The sequence below is a fragment of the Hyla sarda genome, chromosome 3 (genome assembly GCF_029499605.1).
Source record: "Hyla sarda isolate aHylSar1 chromosome 3, aHylSar1.hap1, whole genome shotgun sequence".
NCBI lineage: Eukaryota > Metazoa > Chordata > Amphibia > Anura > Hylidae > Hyla > Hyla sarda.
The window spans coordinates 184772467-184791266 of record NC_079191.1 but is presented as its reverse complement, the minus strand read 5'-3'; the positions used below and the strand labels follow the sequence as shown (position 1 = coordinate 184791266).

Genomic DNA, 18800 nt, shown 5'->3' with positions numbered 1-18800 from the left:
AATATGTATACATATATTGTTATTCAAACTTGTTTTTAGTTATTAGAAATCTGACTGTCGCGTGGTATGGATGTTTATTCAATCATATATAACATGAGCAACCCTATATCAATATTTAAAAACACTTTTCAATTGTTTATTTTGGCACCTGACTAGAGTACAAAGATTTTTACTTTATTGACCCCCTGCTAAACATTTAAATAGCTTTGTCAAATATCCCAGCCATGATTTGTGGAAATGTGTTTAATCAACAGGTGTTTGGGTCTTTAAGCCGAAAATGATTTGAAAGTGTCTAGAAAATATTGCCTGTTGAATTTTAGCCTCGAAAGAAGCATATGGCAGTTTTAGGTTTTCTTTGCAAAAATGATTGCAATATTTTTTCTACTAGCTTAATCCTGTTTCTGTACATATAGATATCCAGTTGATTCATACTCCATACTGAGAACAGTTACAGTACTTCAAAGATGCTTTTCCTTGTATAAGATGCCTGACAAAATCACTTTCCTCCTTGCAACTGAGTACAAGGGAAATACATCAAAGGCAGGATGAATCCCAGTTAAATTATCTGTTAAAATGTAAATGTTACATTGGATTGACAGTACCCACTGTCAAAACTTTCCGAATAGTTAATTTGGTATGTTACATTTGCGACCACAGTAGAAGAATCGGTTACAGCTTTTTACCTAACAATTTTAACTATAATAGCAGACAAAATCAAGAAATTTTATAGAAACTAGATATAAAATACCTCTACGGTAGAATGCAATCAATCAAATGTATTACTATGCAGGTCTACATGTGATTACACTTTATTTCAGTGTATTTCACTTATTACTTTTATTACTGTAAAAGATGATTATAAATCTCAATAATAAATATTACCATCTTTATTATTATTATTTTTTTACATTAGCAGATCTAAGCCATGAATTTAAAGTACTCCAAGTAAAAATTACCAATGGGTGAAGTTCAACAATTTCAAACAACTATCTGAAAGATTCTTGTCTTGTAAAATTATAATAATAATTATAATAAGAATGAGAAGATGAAAAACATTACATATTATCATTTTACTGAATAGACTGAGTCTGCCATCACAACACTCAGCACACGATCAGTTGATAATTTCTTTGTTATACATGTTTTATATTTTATATTTCATAAAAATGATATTTGTATAATATATATATATATATATATATATATATATATATATATATATATATATATATACATATTGTAAAAAGTATAAAACTGAAAGGTCATGTCAAAGTGTTACATTCCATATAAACAAAATGCATTTTAATTCTTTTTTCAGGTTTCAGAGGTATGGTTTACCTTTTTCTGTATTCAAAGTGGGCTATTATATATACAAGGAATAGTCACAATAACTAGAAAGTGTAAATAGATATTAAGAAAGTAACATTACAGTCTCTTTTCATCATTGCTACTCATTCAGACTGTACTTATAGATACAAGATACAAAATCTTAAGCAAGTTTAGAATTTTTATTTAATCCATGTTTAAACATTCTGTCATTATCATTTTTGATTATTGAAGTATTCATTTTTATAAGTCACTTTACAATGTATATGATGTTTTTATGTAAATGACAAGCAAAGAGGTACCATCAGTGCATCTGTGAAGATGTAAGTTCATATAGCTAAAACTTTACAAAGTCTGTATTTTATCATATCATTTGCAAGAAATTTTAAACAAAATATTCACTAACAAAATAGATGGGAGATTTTAAATGTTGATGATGGGGGGGGGAATATATCAGTAAAAATTTTGTTAGTACCATTAAAATATAATAGTAATACAAATAAAAATACAACAAATATATAGACTTTTGTTTTAATATATTTTTTTTTTTGTTACATACAACTTGTCTAGAATGAGGCATTGGTGTAAATACTGATGAGCAACTAATATATCAAGTTAAGTAAACCATTATAAATGTACTGTAATCCTACTATAAAATGTTAAATGGCTTATTTATATGAAAAAATGCAAACCAATTTTTTGTGTAGGAATTCTGGTGTATAGACATTCTGACATTCTGGTGTGTATATCTACATCTCTCACTCTTGTCTAACTTTGCATTTTGTAATGCTCTCCTATATGTATTGTAATGCCATGTATCCCATGACAGAGTGTGAATACATCTTTCTATCTGATTTAGGACTTTGAATGTCAAAATAAGTAAAGGAGAGAATTGAATTAAGCAGGTGAACACTGAGCAAGTACAGGTGGAACAGAGAGGCACAATTACCTTGTAGGGGCCCCAGAAGGAGCACCATTACCTTGTGGGCTATATAGAGGAGGTACTATTACTTTATGGGGGCACAAAGATGGCACTGTAACCTTGTGGGACCACAAATGAACTGAGCACTTTGTGGGAGACACAAAGTAGGGCACAATTTTTTTTTAGGGGACATAGAGTAAATAGTATTACATTCCAGGGGCACAATAGTATTATCTTCTAGGGGCACAGAGGGTACAAAATTATCGTGTGGAGACAAGAAATGATTATATTACCTTCTTGGAGCACAGAGAGGGTCCTGGGCACTATTACTTTGATGAGAACTACAAGGGGGCACTCTGACTTTTTAAGGGACTGAGAGCATTGAGCATTGTTATCTTGTGGGGGGATAAAGAAGGGGCACTATTTCCTTGTGAGGAACAAAGAAGTGATACTACTAACTTCTGGAGACACAGAGAGATATCATTGCCTTGCTCGGGGCACAGAGGAGCCATTTTACCTTGTGGAGGCTGCAGAAGGAGCACTATTACCCTGTGGGTAGCATAGCAGAGACATTATCACCTTCTCAGGGGCAAAAAGAGGGCATTATTACCTTGTGGGGTACCACTTCATACTGTGATTACCTTTGTAACTCGAATAACAGTTAAAAAAGAAATCTAACCATCTCCACTTATCAGACAAAAAAACATCTAATATTCCAGAAGGTACAAACTGTCAGGATCCGGACTAGCAGCTGGTGAGGACACTGGAACCTTGTGTCAGAGAGGCGATGGCGCGGGTCGTACTGAGGGATCGGTTCTAAGTAGTTACTGGTCTTCACCAGAGCCCGCCACAAAGCGGGATGGATTTGCTGCGGCGGTAACTACCAGGTCATGTCCCCCAGTAGCGACTCGACCTCTCTGGCCACTGAGACAGGCGTGATACAAAGGACAAGGCAAAGGCAAGGTCAGACGTAGCAGAAGGTCGGAACAGCCGGCAAAGGTTCGTAGTCAGGGGCAACGGCAGAAGGTCAATAACACAGGCTAGCCAATACACAAAACGCTTTCTCAGGGCACAAGGCAACAAGATCTGGCAAGGGGAGGAAGAGGAAGTGAGTATTTATGCATTTAAACTTGATTGTGCCAGGCACCAATTAGTGGTGCACTGGCCCTTTAAATTTCAGTGAGCCGGCGCACGCGCGCCCTAGGGAGTGGGGCCGCACACGCCGGGAGGAAGACACAGCAGGACCCAACTGGTAGGTGACTTGGGATGCGACCCACGGGCGGCGACGTCCCGCCACGCGGATCGCATCCCCGCCGCAGGCAGGGGGACAGCGCTCCCGGTCAGGAACAGTAACCGGAGCGCTGCTACAAGCTGAACGCCGCGAGCGCTCCGGGGAAGCCGCGGGACCCGGAGCGCTCATCGTTACACAAACCACCAGATATAGTATTTAAAATCACGAAAAACAGTATCACAGAGAAAATGCATAATGTAAATGGACTAACTGTTCAATTTAGAAAAAAACATACAAAAAGTTACTGTACAGTTGTCAATGAAGGGTGAAATCTTGGCTACAATTTAAAGTAAATGTAAATATATATATATATATATATATATATATATATATATATATATATATATATAGTTGTTTTATTTTTCTGTTGTTGTTTCTGATATGAGCCAGATACAGCACCTGTATATCTCTGGAACACTCCTATAGGGAACGCACACACAATCACAAGTCTATAGCATTAGCCATTATGTGCACATTTAGTAGAAAAATTACTCTCACTGAGAATGTACTGTCCCAGGTAAATGTATACTAGCTTTATATGGTGTAATATATCTAACACCTATGTGATTATGAGTTATTAGCTGGTGAAGCGGGAAGCATTGCGATCCACTTCCTGGTTGGCCAGGAAATCCATAGAAGTCTATACAGAGAAAAGGTTGGATCTCCTGGCCAGCCATGGAGTGGAGTGCAATGTCGCCTGCTTCATAGGCTAGTAACTAACAATAGCAATGGGTCTCTAAAGAGAGACCCAGTGTAATCAAAGATGTTTTACATGTCTGAGCGACGTGTCAAGATTTTTTTTTCATGTCAATAAAGCTTTTAATGCTCTTCTTTTACATATGTAGCCATTTTGGCTGTGTTCATACAGTGTGTTTTTTTTTTCTTTTTAATATGTTTTCCAGACATTTTGCCATGATTTTGAGGCAATCATGGTAAAATAGCTATATTGCTCCTGTAATATGACCAAATCACAGTAAAATATTAGAAAAATCCACAGTGTAAACACATCCTTTACACGGGCCAAGCACATGACTTATTTTATGATTGTCAGATACACATCTGTATATACAGGGCAATATGCGGCTAATAACAGTGTCTCCATGAAAGATAGAATCAGTTAAAAAATTATTTCTTATTTATTGGTTGATCGCTGGCCCTTTTGTATGGGTCAAATATCAGGAACAAGCATTCCTACGAATAATCTCTCCTGTGAAAAAGCCTTTTTATAATATAAATAAATTGTTTTGCATAGGGAACAAAGGATTTATGCGCTTTTAATTACAGTTTTGAGACATGAACATTTTTTTAAATTAACATTTCTGGAAAATGTGTGTTTTTTTCAGCACTCAGCTCAGCAATCAGTACAATTGGGCAAATTTTTGGGACACTTGGGACACTTTTCTGCTACATCTGAAAGAAAAAGGCATGACTTGAGAAAGAGGGTAGGGGGTACTCATTAAAGGATGCACTCTGGTGCAAGATTCTAGTGCAGATTAAGCCGACCATCCGTTGGTCTAAGCTTAGACTACAACGTCTCAGAATGTGATAGATTTATTAAACAATTTGACTTTCATGCAAGGAAGGCAGTGTGAATGATAAGGCAGTGTGAATGATAAGGCAGTGTGAATGATAGATGTATTGTTTGTGTGACCCTTTGCTTCATTTGTTTGTTAGTTCCACTTCCTATATTACATAGGTAGATATGTAGCTGATGAATGATAATTATTAAGCATGGTAAACAAAAATGATCAGCTGAGGGACAAGCGTTTGCTCATTTATTGGATGATCGCTGGCCCTATTAAACATTGTGATGTCGCCCTATTAGGTGGATAATCAATCTGTGTAATGGAGCCCTTAGACGGACTATTCTGTTTACAGTGACAGGATAAACATTTTACAGTTTTGGTAAATCTAAAAGTGTTAAAATCCTTTAATGGTAGGACAGACTAATCTTGCTTTACAACCTACTGCAAAGGGAAGGTGTTATCTCTACAGTAATCTCATTATAACAGTGACTGGAGAATTGGGATGACAGACATCTCTGTTTTCTAGCCAGATCTAGATAAAAGTGGCCTTGACAGGGAGAGGCAATGACAGGCAGAGGCAACAGCAAATTATTAAGGAGAAATTTAATAGAATCAACAATTCAGGGTCTAAGGGAGTTTAAACAAGAGAAATCTACCAGTGGCTGTTGTAAACATTTTGTATTTACTATTTAAAATAGTTTACTTTTATATATATATATTTTTTTTATCCTGCACAAGTTATTGTACGTCATACTACAGTTTGCAGCAGATTAGATAAGCAGTAGTTGCAGACAATCTTAGCCTTAGGATAGGTCATAAATATTAGATCAATTATATCACAACTCGAGTACCCCCCCCCCCCCCCGCATATTCCATTGGTGTCCAGTGCCAGGCCCCACAGCAATCGTCTACTTGAGCAGCATCTTGATGTGTTGCGCCCCGAAAGCATTCGGGTCCAGTGTGTGTCACTGCCGCTCAGCGTATTGCTTGTCGTAGTGATGTACCACCTCTGGCCAGCGTTTCAACTAGTGGCAATGTGACACATGGAGCCCATGTGGTTCTTGGACCCACCAGAAAATGCTGCGGTTTACTGAGGGGGCCAGGGCAGGGCACCGGAGGCAATGCTGGAGCACAGGAAGTGAGTAAAGGTTTGTTTAGTTATATACTGCATGAGGGGCATAACCCCCCCAGCTGCTGGATAACCTCTTTAACTGTTTTGGGGGTTTAGCTCCATTGCAAGTACTGCAGTCTCTTTAAAAGGAATCTGTCAGCTCTATAGTGTGCCCATATCTAAAGTTTCAAGAAGGCTGTGCTTAACAACAGCATGATTGTCTCCTCTTTTCCGCCCCTGTCCTTGCATGTCAAACAGGTCAATCAAGGCAGGGAAGGGTGGCGGAGGAAGAAGGCATGCATGTTATGGTTCAGCACAGCCTGGACACAAGCAGTATATATATATATATATACAGAAACTCTTCCATGGGGTTCTATGGTTAACATAAACTGTGGGGAAAACAACTTTTATGTAATATACAGAGGGCCAAAAAGGTATTTAGTCAGCTACCAATTGTGCAAGTTCTACCACTTAAAAAGATCAGCAAAGCCTGTAATTTTCATCATAGGTATACCTCAACTATAAGATATATAATAGACATAATGAGAAAAAAAATCCTTAAAATCACATTGTCTGATTTTTAAAGAATTCATTTGCAAATTATGGTGGAAAATAAGTATTTGGTCACCAACAACAAGATTTCTGGCTGTCACAGACCTGTAACTTCTTCTTTAAGAGTCTCCTCTGTCCTCCACTCGTTACCTATATTAATTAAACCTGTTTGAACTTGTTATCAGTATAAAAGACACCTGTCCACAACCTCAAACAGTCACACTTAAAACTCCACTATAGCCAAAACCAAAGAGCTGTCGAAGGACACCAAAGTTGTAGACCTGCACCAGGCTGAGAAGACTGAATATGCAATAGGCAAGCAGCTTGGTGTAAAGAAATCAACTGTGGAGCAATTATTAGAAAATGGAAGACATACAAGACCACTGATGATCTCCCTTGATCTAAGGCTCCACGCAAGATCTCACCCATGGTGTCAAAATGATCACAAGAATGTTGAGCAAAAATCCCAGAACCACATGGGGGGACCTAGTGAATGACCTGCATAGAGATGGAACCAAAGTAACAAAGGCTGCCATCAGTAACACACTATGCCACCAGGGACCCAAATCATGCAGTGCCAGACGTGTCCCCCTCCTTAAGCCAGTACATGTCTGGGCCCATCTGAAGTTTGCTAGAGAGCTTTTGGATGATCCAGAAGAGTATTGGGAGAATGTCTTATGGTCAGATGAAACCAAAGTAGAACTTTTTGGTAAAAACTCAACTTGTCGTGTTTGGAGGAGAAAGAATGCTGAGTTGCATCCAAAGAACACCATACCTACTGTGAAGCATGGGGGTGGAAACCTCAAGCTTTGGGGCTGTTTTTCTGCTAAGGAACCAGGACAACTGATTCATGTAAAGGGAAGAATGAATGGGGCCATGTATCTTGAGATTTTGAGAGAAAACCTCCTTCCATCAGCAAGGCATTGAAGATGAAACATGGCTGGGTCTTTCAGCATGACAATGTTCCTAAACACACCGCCTAGACAACAAATGAGTGGCTTCGTAAGAAGCATTTCAAGGTCCTGGAGTGGCCTAGCCAGTCTCCAGATCTCAACCCCATAGAAAACCTTTGGAGGGAGTTGAAAGTCTGTGTTGCCCAGCGACAGCCCGAAAACATCACTACTCTAGAGGAGATCTGCATGGAGGAATGGGCCAAAATATCAGCAACAGTGTGTGAAAACCTTGTGAAGACTTAAAGAAAACATTTGACCTCTGTAATTGGCAACAAAGGGTATATAACAAAGTACTGAGATGAACTTGTTATTGACCAAATACTTATTTTCCACCATCATTTGCAAATAAATTCTTTAAAAATCAGACTGTGATTTTATGGATTTTATTTTTCTAATTATGTCTCTCATAGTTGAGGTATACCTATAATGAAAATGACAGGCCTCTCTCATCTTTTTACATGGGAGAACTTGCTTTGGTGGCTGACTAAATACTTTTTTGCCCCACTGTACAACCTAATATACATGTTAGAAATATATTTCAAATTTAAGTTACAATACATATAAGTTGAGATAAGTGTTAGAGGTAGCATTGGACTGCACTATTGGTACATTACACAAGCTGCACTAGATTGCCATGTTATTTTGCTTATAATTTATGAACAGGTAGCTGTTACAGGTTAACCAATTTCCATTTTATGTTGTATTTTCAGGCTTCAAATGCCACCTAAGTGCATCTAGATTGTATAAAACCATTATTGATTTACCCATCATGCTCTTGCAACAGCAGGGTTGTCACAGGGTAGTAAACTATTTGAGTAACAGCTTTTCATTGCGGACTGCTGGAAATGCAATTATCCAACCAATAGGGGGTATATTAACTTTTATTAATGTGCACAATCGATATATTATTTTATAGAAAACAGAGTGCAAACCCTCCATGCTACTGAACATATTTGTTAGGAATAATTTTATTCATGTCATTTGCAAAATGGATCAATATTATAAGTCCATTAAAATGTTCCATACAATAAACTTCCTTGTGTAAGTGTTGTTCTAAAACAGAAAGATCTAATCTAACTCATACACATAGGAAATGGGGATATTTAAAGGATAAATTAAAGGCTGAATTAGAAGCATGATATATATATATATATATATATATATATATATATATATATATATATCATATCTTAATATGTACTATATGTTATATGTTATGCCTTTTATGTGGGTATTTAAAAGGAATATTATTACATTCACTTCACAATTAAAGAAATACATAGATACATAGAAGCCTATAAAAAGAACTGTGACAATTTTGGTGATGATACTTAGGCTGCATTCACACTATAAAAATACCTCCGTTATAAACGCCTGTTATAAAAACCCTGGAAATCGTCCCTTAAATGGCGGTTAAAAAATCCCATTATAGTCTATGGGATTTTCCAATAGCCGTTTTAACCCGTTATCACCCATTATTAATAACGGACATTATTTTGTGACAGGCGATAGTAACAGGAGAAATAGTGCATGCACTAATTCTTCTGTTCCTTCGCTCGTCACAAAATAACGGCCATTATTAACGGGCGATAACGGGTTAAAATGGCTATTGAAAAAAATCCCATCAACTATAACTGGATTTTCTAACAGCCGTTTAATGGCCGATTTCCAGGGTTTTTATAACGGGCGTTTACAACGGAGGTATTTTTATAGTGTGAAAGCAGCCTTACTGAGGATAAAACATTTAAATATGCAGTAAAGAGAATTTTATAGATTATTTGATGTAGAGGGGGAGGAATAGATATGCTAAAGGGATATTCCTATTAACATTTCTTACTTCTGCAGGATAAGCGATGAATGTATGATTCTTGGATGCTAAGATGGAACCACACAATCAGGTTGCATTGTAGATGCATTGTGGATTGGAACTGTATCCCATAGTTTCCCATAGTAATGGAAAAATGTCATCGCTCTACTAATGGCGCATTCCAGCATCTGTTCTTTTGATTCTGCAGTTGGCCGCACATTTTTTTGTGTGCATCCACAGGCAGATCTTCACCACATCTTCATTGTTACTGCTGAACTGTGAATGACTGAGAAACTAAGTGGACACAGAAACAGCAAATTAAACTTATAAGCAATGCATCTAAATTAATATATACATCATAATTGCTTAAAGGGGTACTCCACTGTAAACATCTTATCCCCTATCCAAAGGATAGGGATAAGATGTTCAGAGGAAAAAAGATAAAAGAGACACAAAAGTGCCCCTGGTGAAGTATGTCAGGATAGAAACACTCACCCTGTGGTGTTGCGCTGAGAGCACAACATCTGTTAGCGTACATAGAGTACAGTGAGGTCCTGCAGCTTGGTTCCCCCCGATCCCAAGAGCCTTCTGGTACGGTAATGGAGTAGCTGGAAAAAACCAAGAAAAATTGAACTTTTCAAAGCGCCAGACCACTCCAGATAAAAACACATAATCGACGAACCACTGCTTCGTCGATTATGTTTTTTTTTAAATCTGGAGTGCCTACGTCACTCACTTAACAGGGTTTTGTGAATATCTTAATCCAAATTGATGTAACTGCTGTGTGTAAAGAATCCTTGTAGGCATTTAATGTCTGTGTCTCACTACCTCTGTTTATGCACCTTGTCCTGACGAAGGGCCCATTCCGGGCCAGAAACGCATTGATATGTGCTTTGAATAAACATCATTTTATCTATTTTGTTGACACTTTGTTGGACTGACTAACTGACGGGGTCTGGCGCTTTGAAAAGATGTTGGATTGCAGGGGTCCCGCAGCTGGGTACCCCTGTTATCTCCAGGCCGACAGCAGCGGCATCCGGAACATGGAAGCTTGCTGCTTCCGCGTTCATGATGTCACACCCCCTCCTATAGACCTGAATGGAGGGAGCGTGACGGCAAGTACATAGCCGTCACGCCTCCTCCCATAGACATGAATGGAGGAGGTGTGGTGGCTGGCATCCTCAGTCATCGGGAACAAAGCAGAGTTCGCTCCGTGCACCGAATGACAGGGGTATCATAGCTGATATTTGGGGGGGGGGTCTCCAGTGGTGGTACCCCTGCGATCTAGCATCTTATCCCTTATCCTTTGAATAGGGGATAAGATTATTACAGCAGAGTACCCCTTTATATTCAACAAGTCAACAAGTATTAAAAAAATAGCAGGTTTCAAAAGCAGTTAACTAATCACTGACAAACAAGGGCTTACTAGCCCAAATTAGCTACCATAGACCAAAAATTTACCAAAAGAAATAGCAAAAATTTAACAAATCTTTATTAACAATGTCTCTAAAATTGATTACAAAACATTGAAATCACTAGATGCCTGGAGTAAAGGGACTCCAAAATAGCCAATACCCCAATACCCCTATCTCAAAACAGGGACAATCCCCTACAAAAAGTTACTCTATGTGGCCAACCGCAACACAACCGCAATGCAACTTGATATTGTGATTTCAGCCTTAAAAACTATATAACATCTGGGACACCCTTAGAACCTTTGGGACATAAAATGAGTTGACTAATCTTACTTAGCATTTTTTAAATCTTTCACACAATAGCAGCCTGCACAATTGACCACAGTTTTATATACAGTAACTCTTTCTCATGCTAGAATTGATGGGTTTCGGTATACATCCCCCACAGTACTGATCAGTGGATATCCCACAGGGGGATCCTCAGCACTTATCCTTTGGATGAATATTAGTGGGAAAACCCCTTTTTATTACGTGTCCAATTCACAAAAACAATACTTGTTGACTTGTTGGTAGGTTGCACTTCTGGGCTGTAACCAGTGTTATCATTACATAAATGAATGCCAACAACCACAATATAGTTGTTTTCTCTATCAGTTCATTTTTTTGTCAATTTTTTAAATATTAATGGCCTCAATAATTGTGATTTGTATCAATTTTATCACTAAAATTCTGTTTTTGTGGACTTCACATCATAGTCTTTATTCATAGCATTGGCCTGACCTCAAAAGCTCACCTTTTAAAACTAAACATAGTAGCAATGACATTGTATTTTAAGGAAGAATGAAAAAAGGTGTTAAGAAAATAAAAAATAATGAATGTAGCAGTATTAAATTTGGCCAAAGATAACAATGAACAGGTCAATCACTATGATCACATTATCCCTATCCTGTATTAAGTCTAAGTGTATCTAGGCAATGGACATTCAAAGGAAAAGAATCACTGAGCTCAAACACCCACCACTGAGATATATACTGTAGAGCTGTGATTATTTAAATGTACTCTGCACTGCAGAGGTTATACAATGATGTCTGTATGAGAGGAAGTGTTTGATCTGAGATCCAGAGGTCACACTTGTAAGTCTGGCTTCTTTTTTGACATCTCCAGGGGTTCTTTTGAAATGTCAAATGCCATTCTAGCTTTAACATATACCAAGCGCTTGAGCTAGAATTGGTGTTTATTATATACTATACATTGAATACCCTACAGTAAAAAAAAAATGAAAAAATAGGTGTATGTGAGAGGCAGCAAGGTGCATATTAGATAGACAGGTGGATAGATAAATAGATATGAGGAAAATAGATAGAGCACACAAGAGCAACACTAAGTATAGTCCAGTGCCTACAGATCCAGGGCCGTGATAAGGGTCTATAATTATCACTCCAACAAAGAACGGCTAGACATCAAAAAGCAATGCATGTCATTTTGTAGATTTATTTGTATAGATAGTGAGTGGTACATAACCCCTAAATGTAGTTTTTACACAGATAATGCATTTTTAACATTAGATTATGTATTAATACACCTGCACTTTATACTTAGTCCAATTATTAATATTTTCACAAAAAAATGTATTGGATGCATTTAAATGAACTGTATATGTTACTATAAATTACAGATAATGGAGGGGGGATTTACCAATACAAGCCTTTAATTTGCTGATCTAAAATATCCCCCAGCAATGCTGGCATGTAGTGGATTTATTAAGAGGTGCACTTTTTTAGCAGTCTCAGAAATCTACACTAGCTCAAAACTGGTGTAGATTTCCACTACAATTAACACTGGGTGTAAATTGTAGTAAATTCAGCACACAGGGATGGTCCTGCCACTGTATGAAAAATCACACCCACTTTACACCAAGCCCGGCACATTTTGCAGATCTGGCAAAAAGGTGCAAATTTTTTAGCAAACCAAGTCTGCATGCAAATATGCCAACTTTTTCTTCATCCACTGCTGGCACAGACTTTAAAGGGGTTGTCCCGGAATAAAAAAAATGACATTTTATTTCAAAGACTGCTCCCTGTTTGTCTCCACTTTGGGTGTGGTATTACAACTTGGCTCCATTCACTTCAATGGAACTGAGCTGCAGGTACCACACCCAACCTGGAGACAGACAAGAAAGAAAATAAACCTGTGTTTCATTTCCTGGACAACCCCTTTAATCCCGTAAGGACACCCCCCATTTTGGCCTTGAAGACACAGCAAATTTAAATTTTTTCATTTTACCTCCTCGCCTTTTGAGAGACATAGCTCTTTTATTTTTCCATCTACAGACCCATATGAGGACTTGGATCAACCAATTGTACTTTGAAATGAGACCTTTTATTTTACCGTAAAATGTACAGCAAAGTAAAAAAGGTTTTACGTTTTTGTTGTTGTGCATGTGCCCATATCAAATATGTTTTATTTTTTTATTTTTTTTATGGGAAAAGGGGAGGGGGGATTTATGTTTTTATTGAGAATGGACTTTAAATTATATTTTAAACCCTTAGCGCATATGGACGTTTATGAACATCCATATGCGCGTCCCCACATATATAATGCGCGCGCATCATACCTGGTGGGTCCCAACCGGGACTCACGCTAATGCGGGACATTGCCGATTGGGCTGATGTCCTGCATTAACTCTTTAGAAACGGCGATCAAAGTTGATCGCCGCGTCTGAAAGTGAAAGTAAAAGCATCCCGGTTGCTCAGTCGGGCTGATCGGGACCATCGCGAAGTCACGATAAGCTAGGACGCAGCAGGAGGTCCCCTCACCTGTCTCCTTCTTATCCGATCGTCGATTGATTGCTCCAAGCCTGAAATCCAGGCTTCAGCAATCAACCGCCGATAACACTGATCCCTGCCATTGAATGCAATGGCAGGGATCAGTGTATTGAATCAATGTACTGCATGTTATAGCCCCCTATAGGAGCTATAACATTGCAAAAAAAAAAGTTAAAAAAAGTTAATAAAGATCATTTAACCTTTTCCCTAATAAAAGTTTGAATCACCCCCTTTTCCCATAAAAAAACCTGTGTAAATAAAAATAAAAACAAACATATGTGGTATCGCCGCATGCATAAATGTCCGAACTATAAAAATGTATTGTTAATTAAACCGCACGGTCAATGGCGTACGTGCTCAAAACAAAAATGGTACTGCTAAAATCTTCAGATCACGGCGCAAATCATGAGCTCTCATACCACCCCATATATGGAAAAATAAAACAGTTATATGGGTCGGAAGAGGACAATTTTAAACGTATGCATTTTCCTGCATGTAGTTATGATTTTTTATAGAAGTACGACAAAATCAAATCTATATAAGTAGGCTATCATTTTAACATTATAGACCTACAGAATATAGATAATGTGTCATTTTTACTGAAAAATGCACTGCATAGAAACGCAAGCCCCAAAAGTTGCAAAATGGCGTTTTTTCTTCCATTTTGTCGCCCAATTATTTTTTGGACAAATAACCAGGTCCAGATGGCATTCCCCCCCCCCCCCCCCCCCATGTCCTAAAGGAATTGAGTAATGTAATAGACAGACCCCTATTTTTAATATTCAAGGACTCTATAGTGACACTGTTCCCCAGGACTGGCGCATAGCAAATGTGGTGCCAATATGTAAAAAGGGGTCAAAAATCGACCTTGGAATTATAGGCCTGTTAGTTTAACTTCCATTATTTGTAAATTGTTTGAGGGTTTTCTAAGAGATGCTATTTCGGAGTATCTTGATAAAAATAAATGTATGACTCCATATCAGCATGGGTTTATGACATAAATAATAACATCGCTGGTTATGTATACTAGATTTATAGGGACAGAAAGTTGATCCAGGGATTTATTCTGCCAAATTTGGAGTCGGGAAGGAATTTTTACCTCTAGTATGAGGGTTTTTTGCCTTCCTCTGGATCAACTCAGTAGGGACTCATTAGGTATATAGGTTGAACTCAATGGGCTCTGGTATTTTCTTCAACCTTATGAACTATGTTACTATGTTAATGGAATACATTTACTTTTTTATCACAATTTGAGAATGCTCTGGTCTTTTGTTTAGATAGATAGACATGAGGTAAATTGCTTATATAAGATGTTACATTTGTTGACTATAAAGTTTACGGTAATAAAACACAGAGTAAAATATTATTTAAACAATCGTCCATTTGAATTTTGGTGTTTCAAAAGAATGCTTTTTGCAGCATAAAATCCACATATAAATATAGAGAGCTCTTTGTACAACTTTAATGGCTGCATCAATATTATATTTTGCACATTTCCTAAATTGGTCTTTAGCATTGTATTTACTATTTGGTTCTCTGTACCCCTGACACTGAATAAGTTTCATCGTTGACTTTGTTGTATGATTCATAAAATTATATTTTCTTTATTATATTTAGACAAGCCAATGCCAACAGAATTGCTTTCTGTTAACTTAAAGGGGTACTCTGGTGGAAAACATTATTATTATTATTATTATTATTATTATTATTATTTTAAATCAACTGGTGCCAGAAAGTTAAGCAGATTTGTAAATTACTTCTATTAAAAAATCTTAACCCTTCCAGTACTTATCAGCTGCTGTATGCTACAGAGTATGCTATGCCAGGAACTGTCCAGAGCAGTAGAAGTTCTTTTGTTTTTGAATTTATTTTCTGTCTGACCACTGTGCTCTCTGCTGACACCTCTGCCCGGAGCAGGATAGGTTTGCTATGAGGATTTGCTCCTACTTTGGACAGTTCCTAGCACACAGAGGTGTTAGCAGAGAGCACTGTGGTCAGACAGAAAAAAAACAACTCAACTTCTTCTGTAGTATACAGAAGCTATTTAAAAAGTTGCCTGATAAGAGATGCCAAAATAAACATAGTAATTCATATTACCTGTTAAATAGATTGAAACATAAAATGTAGAATTAAATCATTTCATATGTTTTAGTTTCACAAAGTTCAGATCTTAAATCCATCTCTTTAGATGAAATTGAATTTCAATGGTAGCTGTATTTTCAACAAACTTTGCAAAAATAAATAGTACAAGCAAATATAACAAACTGTTTAATAAATCTAATCGGAGAAGACATTTTCTTTCACTTTGATCAGAATACATGCTAAAAAATAAATGTTTACCAAGTTGGGAAAGGGGAGAGAAAATGGAGTGTGGCTGATGGATAAGGAATTACTATCTGATTGTTGGGTGTCTGAAAGCTGGGACCCCCACTAATCATGAAAAGAGGGAACATTTCCTCTAGATTGAAGAGAGTGCACCAATTAGCTAGTTATTCCTATGAATAGGAGTAACTTGTGACTGTGGGAAAATCCCTTTAAGGAGCTTATGTTGAATAATAAGTCTGATCAGTGATGGATTCATGGATTACACAGCTCTATAATGTCATCCATGCTGCTCCTTCTAATGGTGTGCCACAGAGCTATAGGGAAGCAGGATTGCCTCTTCTGTTTGAGCAGTGCAGGAGTGACATTATAGCAGCTAGTGTCCACCCACTAGTTTAGAGACAATCAAAAATTAGAGATGAAGCCCGCCAAGAGACAGCTAGTGAAAATCCAATATACAGGGTATATATAGACCAAAACAGTGCTCAGCTATACACAAAGCAACTCATACTGAAAAGTTACCTTTAAACAACAAGTATTTAAATACTGTTATGTTGTTAACCTTAAAGGGAACCAATCATCACTTTTTACCCCCTGTAACTATTAAAAACACGTCCTAGAGCATGTAACCATTGTTCCTACCATGTTTCTGTAGTGCATGGCAATGAATGAAACGCTCCGAAAATCAACTTATAAAATGTCCCGCGCTGTATGTTAATTTCTGTAAGTAGTCCATTGGGCGGTGCTGCATTCCTATTTAGTCACCGTGGCCAGGGCTGAAATCACGCCCCTCCCGTCCTAAACACGCCTACTTGGGCGTGATTAACAGCCCGGCCGCAGTGGAATCAGCCTCGTCTTCCCTGTCAGCTCGTGCAGTTACAGAAGCAAGGAGCGCGAGTCTGCAGACTGCTGGAGTGCCGCTGGGTCCTAGTGCCAGCCGGATACATACACTCTCCTGCTGTCAGTGGAGAGCATAACATCTAGAGATCGGCAAGGGACACATAGGACATATTGTACTTCAATCCTCCTGTCTTCTTAGGTAGATTACTAAATGTTAGGTGTATGTATTAAATTATGTTATACACTGAAAAGAGTGTGTGGGGGGGGGTGAATCTGATGATCACTAGTGCTGATAATAATGAAGTAGGGGGGGCAGAGATGGAGGGATTAGTGGGAGTACTAGTTATCCACTGGGGGAGGGGCAGTTTTATGGATTTATTGTTCCATAAAACTACAACTCCCAGCATGCCCGAAAAGCCAAAGTCATGCATGCTGAGAGTTGTAGTTTTGCAACAGCTGGAGATACACTGGTTGGGAAACACTGGCTTATCTCATTAGGTAGCGTCACTCAGTCAGGGTCACTATGTTATGGAAGTTGCAATACTATAACTCCCAGCATACCCGGAAAGCCAATGCTTGTCCGGGCATGCTGGGAGTTGTAGTTGAGCAACTTCTATAACATAGTGAACCTGATTGAGTGACGCTACCTAATGAGATAAGCCAGTGTTTTCCAACCAGTGTATCTCCAGCTGTTGCAAAACTACAACTCTCAGCGTGCACGTACAACCTTTGGCTTTCCGGGCATGCTGGGAGTTGTAACTTTGTAGCAAAATGTAGGCATACCTGTTGGGAAACATTGGCATGTTACCAATTGGTTCACAATTAGTGTGCCTCCAGCTGTTGCTTTTGGAGCTTCGGAGCTTATTTTTCGGAGCTTTTCATTCATTGCCATGCACTACAGAAACATGGTAGAAACAATGGTTACATGCTCTAGGACGTGTTTTTAATAGTTACAGGGGGTAAAAAGTGATGATTGGTTCCCTTTAAGCAGTCTTCTATTTACCTACAGTATCTAATATTTATCTATCTAGAACAAAACAGTATCACATGCTCAGATATTGGGTGCCAGTCTCAGTGCACTGACCTACAGTAGTATCTCATTGATAAAAATATTAAAAGATAGCAGGCCAATGTATAAGTGGGAAAATGTGTCTAAACTCTTGGGTTTTCAAGCAAAACAAGGTTTGTGAGGTCAGTATAAATTATAAATGGCATGCAAACCTTAAAGAATCATTAACAATTTATTATACAATAAATGTGAAATGTATCTATGAAATAAAATAGCTATAAAGTGAATTCATATGTAAATACATTGGTCCCTCAACATACAATATTCATTGGTTCTTGGTTGACCAGTGTATGTTAAGACCATTTTATGTTGAATCAATTGTAGGTTTTGTAACCCCTGAAATGTCAACCCCAAATAATAAAACATAAAACTCTTTACTATTGTGCAGTAGCAGTGGGAAAAAACAGGCCTTTGAAGCAGCCCGGTGGGAGCTGTGGTCATCAAGAATGCTAAGCTGATGGCTCCCAGCATACTGTAGAAGCATCTTAAATGGATGCTGTATGCAACTTGACAAACATGAGCATTTGATAGATATATATATCTATATATATATATATATATATTTTTTTACATTTACTCCTTTTGTCATATGGTATCATAAACATTACATTTTAATAGTTTGGACAATTCTGAACACTTTTTATTAAATATGTTTGTTTATTTATTTATTTGCATTTTAGTACTTAGTAGTAGTACTTTTATGCAAGTAATAATTTTTAACCCCACCAGGACCAAGGGCGTACAGGGAGGGCATACAGTTACCAAGGGAGTAACTGTATGCCCTCTGCGTTTCCATTCCCCACTGGTAATCCGGCTGTGAATGGAATGGGATGCCTGCTGA

The 18800-nt window shown here is 37.9% G+C and overlaps 1 protein-coding gene and 1 long non-coding RNA gene across 4 annotated transcripts in view; one reads left to right on the top strand and one right to left on the bottom strand.

The window, feature by feature from the left end:
- Window positions 1-18800, top strand: part of CSMD1 (CUB and Sushi multiple domains 1) — a 1887231-nt gene that overhangs the window by 1249739 nt on the left and 618692 nt on the right. The window lies entirely within an intron of this gene.
- LOC130361958 (uncharacterized) lies at window positions 9375-16889 on the bottom strand. The gene is made up of 3 exons (XR_008891214.1): window positions 16693-16889; window positions 9984-10096; window positions 9375-9782 (listed from the first exon to the last, which is right to left on the bottom strand). It is a non-coding gene; the product is annotated as an uncharacterized LOC130361958 (long non-coding RNA).